This window comes from Pararge aegeria, chromosome 2, assembly GCF_905163445.1.
Source record: "Pararge aegeria chromosome 2, ilParAegt1.1, whole genome shotgun sequence".
In the NCBI taxonomy this organism is placed as follows: domain Eukaryota; kingdom Metazoa; phylum Arthropoda; class Insecta; order Lepidoptera; family Nymphalidae; genus Pararge; species Pararge aegeria.
This window is the reverse complement of record NC_053181.1, coordinates 1637872-1654185: the sequence shown is the minus strand read 5'-3', so window position 1 is coordinate 1654185 and position 16314 is coordinate 1637872.

Below are 16314 nucleotides of genomic sequence, written 5' to 3'. Positions count from 1 at the left end.
AATAAGGTAGCTAATTATAACTTAATTTTTGTTTTATGAAATGAGATGTACGTATATTAACTATTATATTACAAAATATAAAGAAAAATTAAGATACCAGTATAGATAAAATTAATTAATTGAACGTTGGTTGTGCTTTAAGTTTTCCCGTATTTTATGTAAGATTAGTTCTTGTTTAAATACTAGATAGACTCAATTATTGAAACGTGTATTAATACTGTTAATTTAAGTATTTTATTTTAATATAAAATAATTGCAATTGGTAAAAGTTCCTAGAAATATATTTATTTACATGAACAAAAATATTGTATACGCTGTCTTGATCATTTGAAGAACAATAAATACGGTTCAAATTATTTACGTGGCATTGTTTTATTTTTATACAACATCAGTGCAAATGTTGATGGCAAAATTCATAAAACATTTTCGGTATTCTATCTTAAATTAGATTATGGTAACACAGGTTCACAGAGTAAAAACAATCATACAGAGGTCCGACTAAGCTATCTTGATCGAGCAATCGAGCGGTAAGAGCGGAGGAGAAAATGATGCTCACTGGCCTCAGAAATAAGAAACCTACATAACCTCTATAAGCTTTCGCGAAGCTGTCGACACGATGCCGGGGTTTCCTAAGAGTTCAAGGGAAGCGTAGTATTGCATTGCTTCTTTATGCCGTACTTTATACATGGGCGGGCACATAGCTCGAAAATGGACGTTGGGGTCCCAATGTGCTGGAATGGTGACCGCGCCCTGGTAAACTAAGAACCGGTAGACTCCCGAAAACGACATCAAGTGGGTCTCTGGACACACTCTAGGAACGTGGACTTCCCTAACGAATAGTCAATCAGTTGTTATAATCATTATTGAGTTTATACCTGTATTATATGTGGTTTGGTTTCCACTAGTAAATAAGTATGTTTCGTAGTATTTCCTAATATATATATATAATTTTATGCTAAATGAAAGTCTTTGCTTGTTTGACCATTTTAGTCCGAATAATTGAATTGAAAATTTAAAAAGACCAAATTCCATTTTTGTTAATTTTCTACATATTTTAGTCGTTACTGCTAAACTACTTCCTGTCAGCCTGTTGAATTTTATTGCCAGTTGTAGTTCTAATAGTTGCTTAACCTTAGTTTTTTATGAATTATAGATACTATACAAGCATCACCATCATCTTCAAGGTTCGCCTTAGAATTCGAGCATTGCATTATTTTGTAAGAAAAAACGTAGACATTTTAGCATTAATGTTACTGAGTGTTATTAATAAAGATTCCAACAATGACGCAGAAACCGCAATAGCGGAACAACTTCTCGATGACAGAGGAGACGCCCATAGAGTTGCGGAAGGCGGAAGGAAGAGCTCGCATCGGTGGCGTCCACACGCCTAAATGTCTACCATAAAAAATAAAAATAAAAATCTTTACCAACCACGTGGGCACTGTTGTTTTATCTGACCAGGTTAATAGTTTTCTTCTGCCTTATAGATTACCATTGTTTAATAGTATATAATACTTATAGTAGTATGTAAAACCATCGCCTATAAACAGCAACACCTCAAAAAAGCTTGTAAGGAATAAGTCCTAAAATGTGCCGCCCCTTCTCCATCAATCTGGAGATGATAGTAATTACACCGGCAAATACGCCCTTCCATTTTAGCGGAAATACTGCTTGAAAATATTCAAAATTTCCAGGTGTTTCCCGATTTTTGCAGAAGGGCGTGGCTGGGCAGGAATCCTATAAAATTCTGTCTAGTCCAGATAGTGAGTTATTTCAACAGGAGATTTACCTAACTTCAGAAATTCCGGGAATTTCCGGATTTTTGCAGAAGGGTATAGCTGGGCAGGATTCCTATCTCATATAATTCCGTCTGGCCTATAAAGTGGGGTGTTTAATGAGGAGAATTTCCTAACTGATAAGTCTCCAATTTAAATGGGTTATTTACCTTACTGGTAAATCTTCTGTAGGTAATGCTTATTTCTGCTGCCAGACAGCATTGCATAGCATTGCAGTACACCTTTGATCGGTAACGGACGGTACAATCTTTGCGCGAACTGGTTACGGGGCAACATCGCAATGGAAGACGATTTCCTTTCATAATAAGACTTACTTAATGCTGTGATACCAGAGACCCACCTAAGCGAGGCAATACTCTATGTCCAGTCTATGGAGGGTAGAGGTAAGGAGAGTCATCTTATATGGGAGAAAAGTTGAAAAATTGTCCAGTTGTATGCGCTAAATAACAGTTCAAAAATCCTCCACAATGGCGCTGGTGGATGCACAGGTATGGTATGAATGTAGCAATCGTAGATGAATTGAAGTATGCCGAGTTAAAAAATTTAATGTCATTATCGACTAAAGTAGTTAATTATTGAGAATTTCAACAACTTACGTTGTACAAAATATTGTGGTAAATATAACCTTACTTCCTTGTATCTCCATACTTCCTTGTTTATTTTTCAAGCCAACTCTAACAATATTTATATTTGGCGCTTCTTTTAAGAGTTACCCTGATGCAAATGTGGCGCCATCCTAATTTAATACATTTTGACGACACTTTTTCATATACACAGATGACTCTCCTTACCTCTACCCTCCATAGTCCAGTCACACGTGTATCGGTATTATAAATATCTTTCTTTTAAAATTTGCTCTTCAGTACCGCACAAAAACAGCAGAAAGGTTTCTGCGATGTTTACCAAGGGGCATCTTATGATAAGCGCGCTCAGTTTTATGCTACATCATCAGTTCTTGGTTTGCAATTAGGTTCTGGTCTTACGAAAAAAAAACACATTTGTTACAGTAAATTTATACAGTGGGTAAATAATTAAACTTTTGAGAACTATAATTTCATATTTGCCAGATATTTATGTTCAACACATTGAGTTTGTGGGTACTTTGATATAAACACGACAGCATAATCGATGCACTGCAATCCTACATGGACTCGAATGATGCAAAGATACCTCCCGGGGTCTTAGTCGTTTATTACAATTTTAATTTATCCCAGGCTGTACTGTGCTCCCGTGGCAAATCCCTCGCGCTATCGTGGCGGTTCTACAACCAAACTACCACCATGACGAGATTGCTGGCCGGAAGAGTCATGAACTTTGTCTATTCCACGGAATACGATCTGAAAATAACTGACCATTTTCTGCACTATTTGAAACACGTAAGTATATTTTTTGGACTTATCATCATGGGGGGGAAGGCGGGGTGGGAGAATTTAAAACGTTGATACGTTTGCGTTACATCAAGTCAATAAAAGGTCAATCGATGGACCGGCATTCAAAAAGATCAGTGCATTTGTCAAGTATATTCCATATTCGAAAAAATAACTAACCTTGATCGATCGATCGATGAGAAATTAAAAAGATCTTTAACAAAGATTACAGATCATGATTTTCAGTGTGTGTATATTTATCTATATATTATAAGTATTTATGTTATAGTAACACAAGCTACGGTTACTTTGGGTCTAGATGGTGATGTGTGTATTGTCGTAGTATATTTATTTATATTATTAGGAGAAACTAAACTTTGGACACAGCAGTGAATAGTGGCCGGCGCAGGTTTAATCTAGAATGTTTCTCTGCTTCCGACCCCCATTTACCTTTCCCTGATTAATTGCAGAAGGCTATTTCCAACTGAATTTTATTTCTTCGTCTTTATTTAATTGTCTCAGTCAATCACTACGCTTCCATTACTTTCAATTAAGACAATAAATAAACTTTAACTGGGTTTGCTCAACCATTTTTGGCACATACCAAAACACAAATGGAAACATTTAACACATCAAGTCGAAATCATTTACATTTATTAAACGTTTTTACAGCGTCCAATTGTACAACAACCGTGAACGATGTGACATTGTCATCGAGTGTTCAAAATAAACCAATAAAACTGAACGTGTAATTTTATCTAAATGGGATTTTTCACTTCTGCCAAGTTTTAAAGTGAATTATTTTGTAAGCAGTACTACAGTTTTACGCATTTTATAAATAGCTACGCGATACGAGTTCTATGACCCTGTTTTTTATAATAGACTAGTTTTTCGCTTGATTGGATTCTCAGCTGATGGTTAGTCTTATAAAACATAAAATATTGCTTGCTCGGTGAACTTGCTTTATCGGTGAAGGAAAACATCATGAGAATCTGGACGCCTGACTGTTCTACATAGTAGCTTAAGGCTACTGGAAGGTAAGGTGTGTGAAATCTTACGATGCGCAATTGATCAGCGTCGTGAACTATGGCTTAACCTCACCCCCACTAGGTCGGCAGATGGCCTCACGGCGGTTTATACGCGAGCTTAATCGCTTGGCGCCACATCCTTGTCGGTGGTAGTTACCACTGCGAGCTACAACCGAATCCTTCCATAAGACAGACGTAGTATTTATCTGAAGTGGTTATTAGCGCGCCTCTTAAGTATAACCACTTCAATTAAATACTTGATAGTTTTACGCGGTCATAGCGCATTGGGTAGGAGCTCGAACGCTTGCACGCACTTGGGACGCACTTGGCACGCACAACTTTTCTAAGTTACGTGCGTCGAAGGAAAACATCGTGAGGAAACCTGCATACCTGAGAGTTCTGCATAATGTTCTCAAAGGCGTGTGGGGACTCCAATCCGCATTGGGCCAGCGTGGTGAACTACGGCTATAACCCATTCTCATTGTGGGAGGAGACCCGTGCTCTATAGTGGGCCGGTAATGGGATGACAATGTTGTATAATAAATGTTGATGTTGGAAAAGAGCAACTACTGAGTTTCTAGCCGGCTCTTCTCGGTAGAATCTGCTTTCCGAACCGGTGGTAGAGTCACACAAACATACATACTTGACGTTTCAAAAGTGCTTATAAAGTAGGCCTACTTGAAATAAATGAATTTGAATTTGAATTTTGAATTTGAATTATGATGATCCGTTAAGTGTTAAGTGTTATTACATATATGTCCAACTTACCCTTATCTAAGTGTTTATTATAAGGTAAATAATATATTATTAGGTTTTTTTATATTTATTATGTGTTAGATGTATTTTTGTATATTAGTTTATATATTAGTGTTTAAGAAGAATAAGAAAAAGTCTTTATTGCACATACAAATATAAAACCAGGTTAACAAAAAAAAAAACGATAATATACATATGCACAAAGGCGGCCTTATCGCTTGAAGCGATCTCCTCCAGACAGCCTTTGGTTGAAGAAACATATTAGAGAAAACGTAGTTATTCATATGGCTGATTGGCGCAGTGGGCAGTGGCCCTGCTTTCTGAGTCCAAGGCCTTGGGTTCGATTACCAGGACTGCAAAATGTTTGTGTGTGAACATGAATGTTTTTCAGTGTCTGGGTGATTATATGTATATTATAAGTATTTATGTATCCTATTCATAAAAATATTTATCAGTCATCTTAGTACCCATAACACAAGCTACGCTTACTTTGGGGCTAGATGGTGATGTTTGTATTGTAATAGTATATAAATATATATATATATATATATATATATATATATATATATATGTATGTATGTATTAAATATTTTGTACCATTTGCAGTTTGTTCTCCTCTTTTTTCTTTCCTAATTCTAAGTTTGCCTGGCAGAGATCTCTACTAAGAGATAAGGCCGCCTCTTGTATTCTTGTAGAATTATTTTACTTCATGTGGTGTACATATAAAGAGTAATAATAATATTAAGAATCATATATAAATAACAGTAATAATAATAATGATATTTAACAACTTAGCTAAGGTATTATCAGAATTTAGTATGTTAATAACATAAAAGCTATAGTCATTAGTCATAAACGTATTTTTAGGAGGAATCGCCGATAGTAATCTGCGAAATGGAAAGGAAAGAAGACGCTTTCGCAAGTACCGCCCTGCCACTGCGAGATGCATTATTACACACCAATAAACGAGTCGATATGTCTCTGGTTCTCGTAAGTTTGCCACGGCACCGTCCGGGTAAAATTTCTGATAAATTTCGTTCGCTTTTGTACTCAATACTTCGACCCACCACGTCGACTAGTCGCCTTTGCCCAGCCAACTAAAAAAACATAGTGGCCCGTTCTAAAGGATTGGCATTCGGAATGGGTACCAAACAGTATATATATATATATATATATATATGCGGCACGCAATTGAATCGCAAAATACATGATTGTTTCTACTGTTTTTGACTGTTACAATATTAATATTAGAAGCAAAAATAAACTCGTTGTGCAGTTTACTAGGCTACACAAAATTGCAAATTCATTCAAGGGAAATTCTATTTTATTTTATAACAAATTACCTAATTAAATCTTTATTCAGCACAAATATGCTACATTTATAATACAATATTAACAATAAATTTAATTATATAATGTAGCCTATGTACAGTATACTTACACCCAGTTTGGGCGCCATTTTTTAAAATTAAATAATTTTATGAATTTCAAAACATAAGTGAGATATTTCTTAAATATAGTTCAACGGGTACATACCACGATAATATTTTGGGATTTGTCGATATTTCGACCCAGTTGCATGGATCGCGGTCACGACGGGTCTGCGGAGGTACGAGATGAAAATACCAATAAAATTGGCTTCCCCACTACACAATGTCTTGATTATGATTTTAAACTAATATTTTCGTGGTTAATCAATATTTCTCGATATATCTACAAAGTTTGAACGAAATCAGACCGTTTGAAGAGGGTCAAAATAAAGACCAAAGAAGTCGGTTACTACAAACAAACATACAGGTGAAGCTAATATAAAAAAACAAGTTAAGGTGGCAAGAAATCATATATTATTTATTTTTAGCAACAATGTACCTATTTATTATTAAACCATGTTACCTAATAATATTTGTCCCAATTGATGGGCTTAACTACAAAATTATCTTAGTCACAATGACCGAGATAGACGACATAACGTAGTTTACAAAGTTAGACCCACGTGGCAGTCACATAATAATAATAAAGTTTATAACACACTAAAAGTGGTCGCGTTTGCGATTGTTTCCCGGGGGATCCGCTGTCTTCCCGGGATGAAATGGAAGTTCCTGTGAACATCTATTTATTATTTATTTATTATTTATGTACCATAAATTGTGATTGTGAACATAAGATACATGAAGTGTACAAAGGAAAGCTTATCTCTATAAGAGATCTCTTCCAGCTACCCCAGGATGTGAGTAAGATGATTTAATTGTGGGAACATCCCTTTGGCATTAGATGTTTTTCCAGGACTTAAAGAAGCCTATGTTACTCTTTGTCCTTTCAACAACTCTATGCCAAAAATTTAGTTAATTGGTTGTTTTTAGGACGTAAAGCACTCTTGGGAATTTGATGTTTTACCAGGACCAAAATTAACCCATGTTACTCTCAGTCCTTTCAACCAACTCCATGCCAAAAATCAATTCGATTGCTTGGTTAGAGCGTGAAGAAAGGACAAACAAGTGAAATACGCATTTATAATATTTGTTAGGATTAGTTCAAAGATACATACATACCGATGATACTCTCCAGAGCATCGACATAACAATTCGCTGGCTGGCCTTGAACGAAGATTGCAAGGCGATGGCAGACCCCGCGGTCAAGAGGCTCTATGTTGCGTACAGCTTTCTGGGATGAAGCGATGCTGACCTTGAAACACTTAGAAGTCTGCCCAAGCCCAAACACTATATGGACAAGTTGTATTTCATGTTCAAAAAGAGTGAGTGCGTTATTTACGTATATTCTATATTTATATAGGAACTAGCTATTGCCCGCGGTTTCTTTTGGTTTTTCATAAATCGCGCAGTACATGTGCATCCAAAATATGATCTATCATCAATCCAAATTTCAGTTAAATTGGTTCAGAAGTTTTTCCGTGAAAGATCAACAAACATCAATCCATCCATAAAAACTTCCTAATATCAAGCAGTATATAATATCGACCTGTAATATTCATTAATTTTGTGTCTTGCTTAAATATCACTTCCTTTACCTAACGGTGAAGGAAGACATTCATGAAAGTTCTCCATTAAAATCTCTGAACCGTTGCGAACTCAAGCAAACAGAAATAAATTATGAACGATATGAATGCGAAAGAAAGCTTGATTTGTGGTAAAGAGTTACTTAAAAGGACCGAGAGTAACATAAGCTAATTTTTACCACTTCCGGACGAAGAACGCGGACAACAGCCAGTATAAAAAAAGTTAACATTCCCGGAAAGGAAACACAGAAAATGTTAGATACAAAAAACAAAACTAGTAAAAAAAAAACTCTGTAAATTCAATATAAATTGTTTATTCTGGCAACATTAATTCAAGTACTACAGGTACATATTGGTCGTACTAGATTTAGAAGATATTCGCGATGTTGGCATATAAACCCAGTTCGAATACGGTGTTGAAAGAATCTGTCAATTGTTTCAGTAATAATATGTAACAACGCCAAAATACATAAGGCTAGAAGGCCATGTAAACAGTCTTGCAATATCATTAACCTCTGCAGTAGACTGATAAGTCTAAAAATAACCTACTTAAAGAAGCTCTTGTGGACATTCAATCACTATAAACCATATATAAAGTATATAGTTCTTGAAAATGGAATCTAATTTTAATGTATTATGTATTCACGTATCCATTTCACGTAAATAGACGACGATGTGTTTGCATATCTGTGTTATAAACACAAGGCTTATGCCCGTTTTATTAAACTTAGAAAACATTAAATCAAATGCCTAATACTTTAGGCGATCTCTATAGAATTCAAAATATTCAAAATTCAAATTTTTTTTTTTTCAAGTAGGCCTAATATAAGCACTTGTGAAACTTCAAGTCTGTCTGTGTGTAGTGACTCTACCACCGGTTCGGAAGGCAAATTCTACCGAGTAGAAGCCGGCAAGAAACTCAGCAGTTCTTCTTTTCCAATATCAACAATTTACATTTTACATTTTAAAATTCATTTTTCTATATTGTGAGAGATGAAAGCGGAGCCGGATGCTTCCAAGCAACCTTGTCATTAAGAAATTCATCAATTGTGTAATAACCTCGCTGTAATAAATTTGTTATAACACATTCTTTAAACTTATGCATTGGTAGGTCCAAAATTACCTTAGGGATCATATTCTAAAAGCGTGTACTCAATCCCTATATAAGTTAATATTTTCCACGACATGGAATCCTAGTGTGGAAATCATTGACTTTATCTGTATTCTTTCGCTTATTTTTCATGTGTTTGTTTGAAATAAATAAATAATACATTTTTGACACTCGACAAAACAGCGGGTTTTTGTTTTCGAGTTAAAAAAGCCCTCGTTACGTAATAGTTGCATATATAGCTAATAAAGTAAAATGCATATTGTTCTAGCGTTCACACTTAACGATTGCGACCTACCGCTTCTCGGGCACTTGGTCCACTGCAAATACGCAATATCCCAAAAACTCTGTATTCAGTGAACCACATGAGGATCCGCTGTGACTCGACAGCTGTGACATCATCGGGTGAGTTAACTGCGGTCGTCATTAAATACCACTTCTGGGTCACTTGGCGCGATGTGGACAAAGTCTCATCTGCGAATGCGCACTACTTTAGATTATAGTATTTTCCACAGACAGAACTCATTGAGTTTTGATAGCTGTGAGGATGTGCATTGCACGATCTAGCTTTAGGAAAACTAAAAAGAAAAACGAACAGGTGGGGTACACTATTTATTCGTATGTATGTAATGCGAATATCTACATACTAATACATAAACCATATTACACAAATACAACAATACTATTAAAAACGGTTTTTCTCTTTTAAACATTGGCAAAAAGTGCACCAAATTCAAAATTCAAATTCAAAATTTCTTTATTCATGTAGGCCTATCACAGGCACTTATGAAGCGTTCATACATATTTGTTTACATAATTTTAACGGGATAGTGATAACTTCGTTCGCCAACTTAAATCTAAAGCTACGAGGGTTCCAAACGCGCCCTGGTATAAGAAGAGCCCACAGCAAATTCCAATCCTGAAATTATATAATATAGTTGAATTTTAATTGTAATTTAAATTATTTCTATTTTAATCAATTATTGTTTTTATTATATTTTTTTCTATCTGAGTGTCTTTAACATTCATTTTATATTAATCGATCGAATTCGACTTTGCACCGCAGAGCAAGTTGAATACCTCGATACGCTCGTTAGTAGAACAGGCATTGCTTGATAAATCCTCATTAATCTGTGGTCGAAGTAATAGATAATGGCTACACTATGGATTTCCATCCTCCATTTTTTATATTTCCGCATCCTTATCTGCCCGCATCACGCCGCCAATTAGTTGCACACCTATATCCGCGGCAAACGCACGTCAATCTTCCGCTCATCCATTCAATAAAACCACATGGTCGGCCGGCCAAAGAACCTTATACTGGACGATTAATAGTATTTAAACCTACATCAGTGCTTTAGTGTTTAGTGATAACCTGTGAAACCTTGTGAAGTGACGAGAAATCAAGAGAACTGCATTACGACGAACTGTAAGTCCACGTGCAAATACTTTTCTGTCCAACCCTAGTTATCCCTTGTTCTATATCCTTTAAAGCCATAGTTCAAACATTAAAAAGGGGAAAAGAAACCAGCAAAACCTAAAATATACAGTCCACTAAATTTACAAAGAAAATAAATACCATTTTATGGTGATGATTCCCCGAAAGTAAAAATGGCGTCACCATAAAATTTGGTCACTTCGAGCCGATTTCATAAAAAATATTTGATCACTTCCATCGAATTTCATAAATTTTAGTCATTCGATCCGAAGATCGGCCGATTCGATTTAAATTCATAATTTTAGGATTTAAATTATCGTTAATCATTACATTCTATGACTTTAAAGTTCGGAATTATTATTAGTCTATGCAACTTAAAGTACGCCATATTGTAGGTATTCACTAGTTCAGTTTGTAAGTTTAATACCGCTAAGATATTGTCTACATAATAGATTTAACGTTTTGTTTACTAAGTAAAGAAGTACTAAGTATTTTATAATTATATATCTCTTTTCCGCACCGCTTGCTTCGTATTTCTATATAGTTTTACCCCGCTACTTAGTATTAAAAACGGATGAATCGTAGGTAAAGATATCTATTTCAAACGCATCATACCTACCAAACAATGCGCTCGGCCGCAGTCGTTTTTGTCGCTCGCTGCATTCAAGGTCACGCATGACCGCTAACTTGTTAATTGTTATACCTAGTAGACATGCGCAAAACGGTACGTCAAAAGGTAATGCAACATTACTCATCACTTCCAAAAAGGTGATGTTACACTGTAATATCACTATCACCCCAAACATCACTTGAGATGTTGCATTGCATGTAATGCGGAGACGTCGACTCGACGATTCGAGTAATGCAATGTGTAGGCAATGGGTAATGTAATGAGTAATTTACGACTATGAGCGAAAACACACTGTTGATGTGACTCGAGAATCGAGATGCAATTGTGTGTTATTTTATTACTTTGTTTGTATATACATATATTATGCGTATGCGATTATGTTATCGAATTATTGTGCCTATTTTAAATGTATTTGTATTGTAATAAGTATACTATAGATAGACAAATTAATAAAGCATGAGTATCAAGTTGATTTTCCTTCATACTTGACCCCAGAAAAACTAAATCAAAAAGGGGCTCCAGGCTTAGGACTGGCAATCTTCATTTTATAGAAGACAGGCGTATTTAAAAATCAACTTTATATACAATGATTATTGATAATTATATACATGTTTGCATATTTACATTTATGTACAAATTGTTTTTTTTTATGGTTTTTTAAATTATTTTTTTGCTATTGGCGATTTTGTGAATTTTATTTACACTTTACATCAGTTGCAGCTTATAAACATTAACTGAGATAGTTTTCTCGTTGTTAGGCGCGTTCTTCTATCATTGAGAGTTAAGCCCGCCTTCGAGAAAACCCGCTCACAAGGAACAGACGTAGCTGTTATATGTAAACGTTTAAGCATATAAGTGTAGAGACAGCGATATACAGCTTTTCGTTCCTTCCACCACAACAAAGGATTTTGGTTCCGGTTTATTAGTGGTTCCTGTATATATTTGTCGAATTCCACAATACCTGCGGCAACGGGGTTTTCTGGAACTAAACGCGCGACTTCCTCATCAAACTGTTCCCAAATTGAATTTGCTTTTGAAGGAACTGTACTAGGTTCAGCAGGTTCTGGAATGTTAGAACGTTCGCTGGGCAGGATAATCCTCCCAATTTTTGATTTTAGTTCTGCTGCGGCAGTGTCAAAATTTTTAATATCTCTGAATCCCCTTTGTTTGAAGCGTGGGTCAAGTATTGTGGCTTCTCTGAGCAACACGTTTTTTTCAACGTCGCCGAACCGTTGCATCATTTCATCTTTCAAACGGGTAACAAACGCTTTGATTGGTTCTGTGGTTTCCGCTGAAAACTTTTCAATTTGGTTGCTCATGAGCTTACAAAAAACTATGTATTTTGAAGCAGAGACATAGTTTTCGCCGCTAACCTCATTCGTGACCTCGTAAAATATGGACAAAATTGGGATCGCTTTTTCCACAACTATCCAATCGTTCGGCGATAAGGCCAGGTCTGATCTGATTATTGCTATGGTAGCAATGATAGCGTCTTTTATTTTAAAGAACCTATTGAGCATATCAAATGTAGAATTCCATCTTGTACTGATATCTTGCTTCAATTTGAGTGGTGCGATATTCATTTGCTCTTGAATTTCTTTTAGCTTTCTAGCTCCAGGTAGGCTTCTATTAAAATATTCTACCACATTCTTGACTTTCGTTACTGTCTCTGAGATAGTAGTGAGGCTGTTCTGTACTAATAAATTAATAGAATGTGCGAAACAGCTTACGGAACGCCAACCGCCAATACGAACAGCACCCAGAATATTAGCTGCATTGTCACTGACGACCGCAGTGATTTTATAATCGATGTTCCATTCACAAAACTTCTCGTGCAAAAATTCTGATATATTAACCATGGTGTGACTCTCGTTATAGTTGCAACAACCAATCATCACAGAGCATAACTTGTAAGTGTCTGGGTCGATATAATGAGCTGTTATGGCTATATAATCGTCATTAGTTACTGATCGCCACCCATCCGTAGTTATGCAAACGGCAATTGCTTTTACAATTTCTTTTTTTACCCTTTCGAGCGCTTTATTATATGCTTTGGGTAGTAGACTTTCGGAAAGCGTTTTACGAGTGGGTAATTTATATCCTGGGTTTAACATTTCCACCAATTTCCGGAACTCCTGTTCCTCCACTATTCTTAAAGCATGATAGCCTTTAGCTATCATTTTAAGGAGTTGTTCATCCAGCTGTTGCGATTTAATAAGTGAAAGAGGCTTTTTTATCTCAATGTAATCTTTCATTGAAGTTGAGGCTATCTGCGTACTCCTTCTGACTGTCGTGGCTTTAGTAGAGGTTGTTGCAGTAGATGTTGTTGCAATAGGCGCTGTTGACGTAGATGTTGCAGTGCTTGTAGTTGGCACCTCTTGTACGTTCTGGTCTAAATCTGTACTACTAGCATTTTCTTCATGGTCATCTATACGCTCTAGCCTATTTAATTTAATATTTATGGTGGGGTGAACTTTCTTCATGTGCCTACTCAAAGACCCGATAGAACTCGAAGACATAGCGAGAGTCTTTGAACAGTAATTACACTTAGCTTTTTTTGGCTCCGTACTTTCAAAATGATCCCAGAGTGGACTATATTTACGTTTTGATGCCATTTTTCACTTCATCACAAAGTTCAGTCAAACTCAAAGACTAAAGTTTATTTACAATACTTAAAATAGTTTATTTACACTGAAATATTGGTCATTACTAATTAGGTACACTTAAACAGTACTTATAAAACAAGTTTATACCAGCACTATTTCACTATTATTACTGCGAAACTATTATTATCTCCACTATTTGTACCTAATTAGTACAAATAGTGTAGATATGAGAAATTACTTAGAAGTTGCGGCAAGACGCGTGAAGTATAGCACTAGGTACTAGCGAAACTAAAACAAACAAAATTCTGTTTTGTTTACGTAGGTACGTACTAAACCTTGAACGGCAACAAGTAAGAGTTTGGCGCCTTTCATGAAAATATGGAGAAATTTTAAATGTTGACCTTTAAGTCATTACAATAAACATCAAAATTGCACTAAATGACATATTTGCATTACATACAAACAATTGCCACACCATTTCAGACAAACTGTGAATTATATATTTAGCTCGCTCATTTTTACTAAGAATTTCTTTCTTAGTCGTCTGTCTCTTTCTACGCAGCGCGCGCCGCCGCTCCAGCCAGCCGGCGCCCGGCCGGCCGAGTGTTGCCGAGTGCCGACTTGCCGTGCCGAGTGATATATACACGAGTCGAACCGATACGAAACGAATGCTATGAATGCCGTTCCAAGTGACGTGATTGGAAGCGAGTAATGTGTGATGTGTGATGGCTAGCGCGCTCGTGTAATGAGTGATGTTGCATCACCTCTTCAAGTAACATTACTTCTGTAATATCATACGCATCACTTACCCATCTCTAATACCTAGTTCTTTGCCCGGTTTAGTTTTTAAAATAGCATTATAACGCTTTTATTTAACCGCTCGCGTCTATAAAGGGGTTGTGTGTTTATTATTATAAGACTGCAACTACTTTATATATTTTACGCATTTCTTGACGCATTTGCAAACACATATACACCTTTTTTATTATATTTTTATTTTTATAATTCGGTTTACTCCTTCAAAATGAATAAACCAGAGTCGGTTTCTTCACCAAGTCCATATAGCAAGGAAGAATGTAAGTTACGGTTGTTGGAAGGCAAACGGGACGTTATATTTGCTCGTATGCAAATAATGTTTGACACCGCTATTCAAGTCGAATCGGACAGCAGTAAGCTGCCTTCTTTATTGTCTCAGGCTTCAAACATAGACACTTTACGCAAAGAGTTTGAGTTAAATTTAGATTTATTCAATGAGGCGCAGTTAATGTTGAATCCAAAGGCTATGATTAATTACCAATCGTGGACTTCATTTGAAGAAATGTTTTGCTATGTCAAACAAATAATGGAACGTCACTCTAATGTTGATAATACGAGTTCAGAGAATGACAGCGCACGTACTATCTCTAGTTTTCCTAAATTAAAATCCCATCTTCCGCCTATAGACTTAATGGAGTTTGACGGTCAGTTAACTAAATTTCCTTTGTTCTACCAGCAGTTTAAAAACATGATACATGATAATCCTAACTTAACCAATAATGAAAAGGTATTTTATTTAGTTGGTAGGTTAAAAGGGAAAGCCGCATCTGTATGTGCAGGATTGCCAGCCACCGCAGAAAATTATCCTATTATTTGGGAGGCGTTAATACAAAAATACGACGATCCGCGTTCGTTAGCCTGCGCTTATTTAAACCAATTATTGCAATTTAAACCGCTTGCTAGTACTAATGCTAATTCATTAGATAGCTTTATAAATACATTTAATTCTTCAGTAGAAGCTCTCAAACAATTAAAAATCGATCTTACTGATTTTATATTCTTTCACTTAGCCACGCTTAAATTAGATGCTGATACAGTTAAAATGTTTGAGATAATAAATCGCAAAAAACAAATTCCTACCTATAGGAGTCTTATAGAATTTGTGAAGGAACAGAATAAAGTAATGTCGCGCTCTCTTAATAAAGGATTAGAATTACCTCAAAATAGATATAAGGGGAATTCGATTCCGAAGCCTTCTACCAAAAGTTTTGTAAGTACAGAAACTGTAAATACTTTAAATAGTGCAGCTTGCAGTTTGTGTAAAATTGGTCAACACACACATCTTTATTCTTGCCCTGCATTTATGAAGTTGTCTCCGCATGAGCGGCATTTACATGTAAAAAATAATAACTTTTGTAACCGATGTTTATCGACTCATCATAAAACTTTAAACTGCTCTTCTCAGCGAAACTGTAAAAGGTGCTCATCGGCATCACATCATACTGAATTGCATTTTGAACGCAACAATTACAACGCTAAAGATTTATTACCTAAAACGTCCAAATCTAACATAGGTAAACCGCCCTCATCTCCTAACGCAATTAATTCGCCTCGCGTGTCATCAGTTATTACTGAGGCACCTTCGACAAGCTCCTCTAGTGAAAATACACTAAATAAAAATAATTTTATATCTCAGACCACAAATACCACTTTGGTATGTAACGTATCATATGATTGTTTAGAACGCGTCACAACAACCACTTTGTTAGGTACTGCGAAAATAAGAGTGTATGACAAAAATAATTGTGCACATCT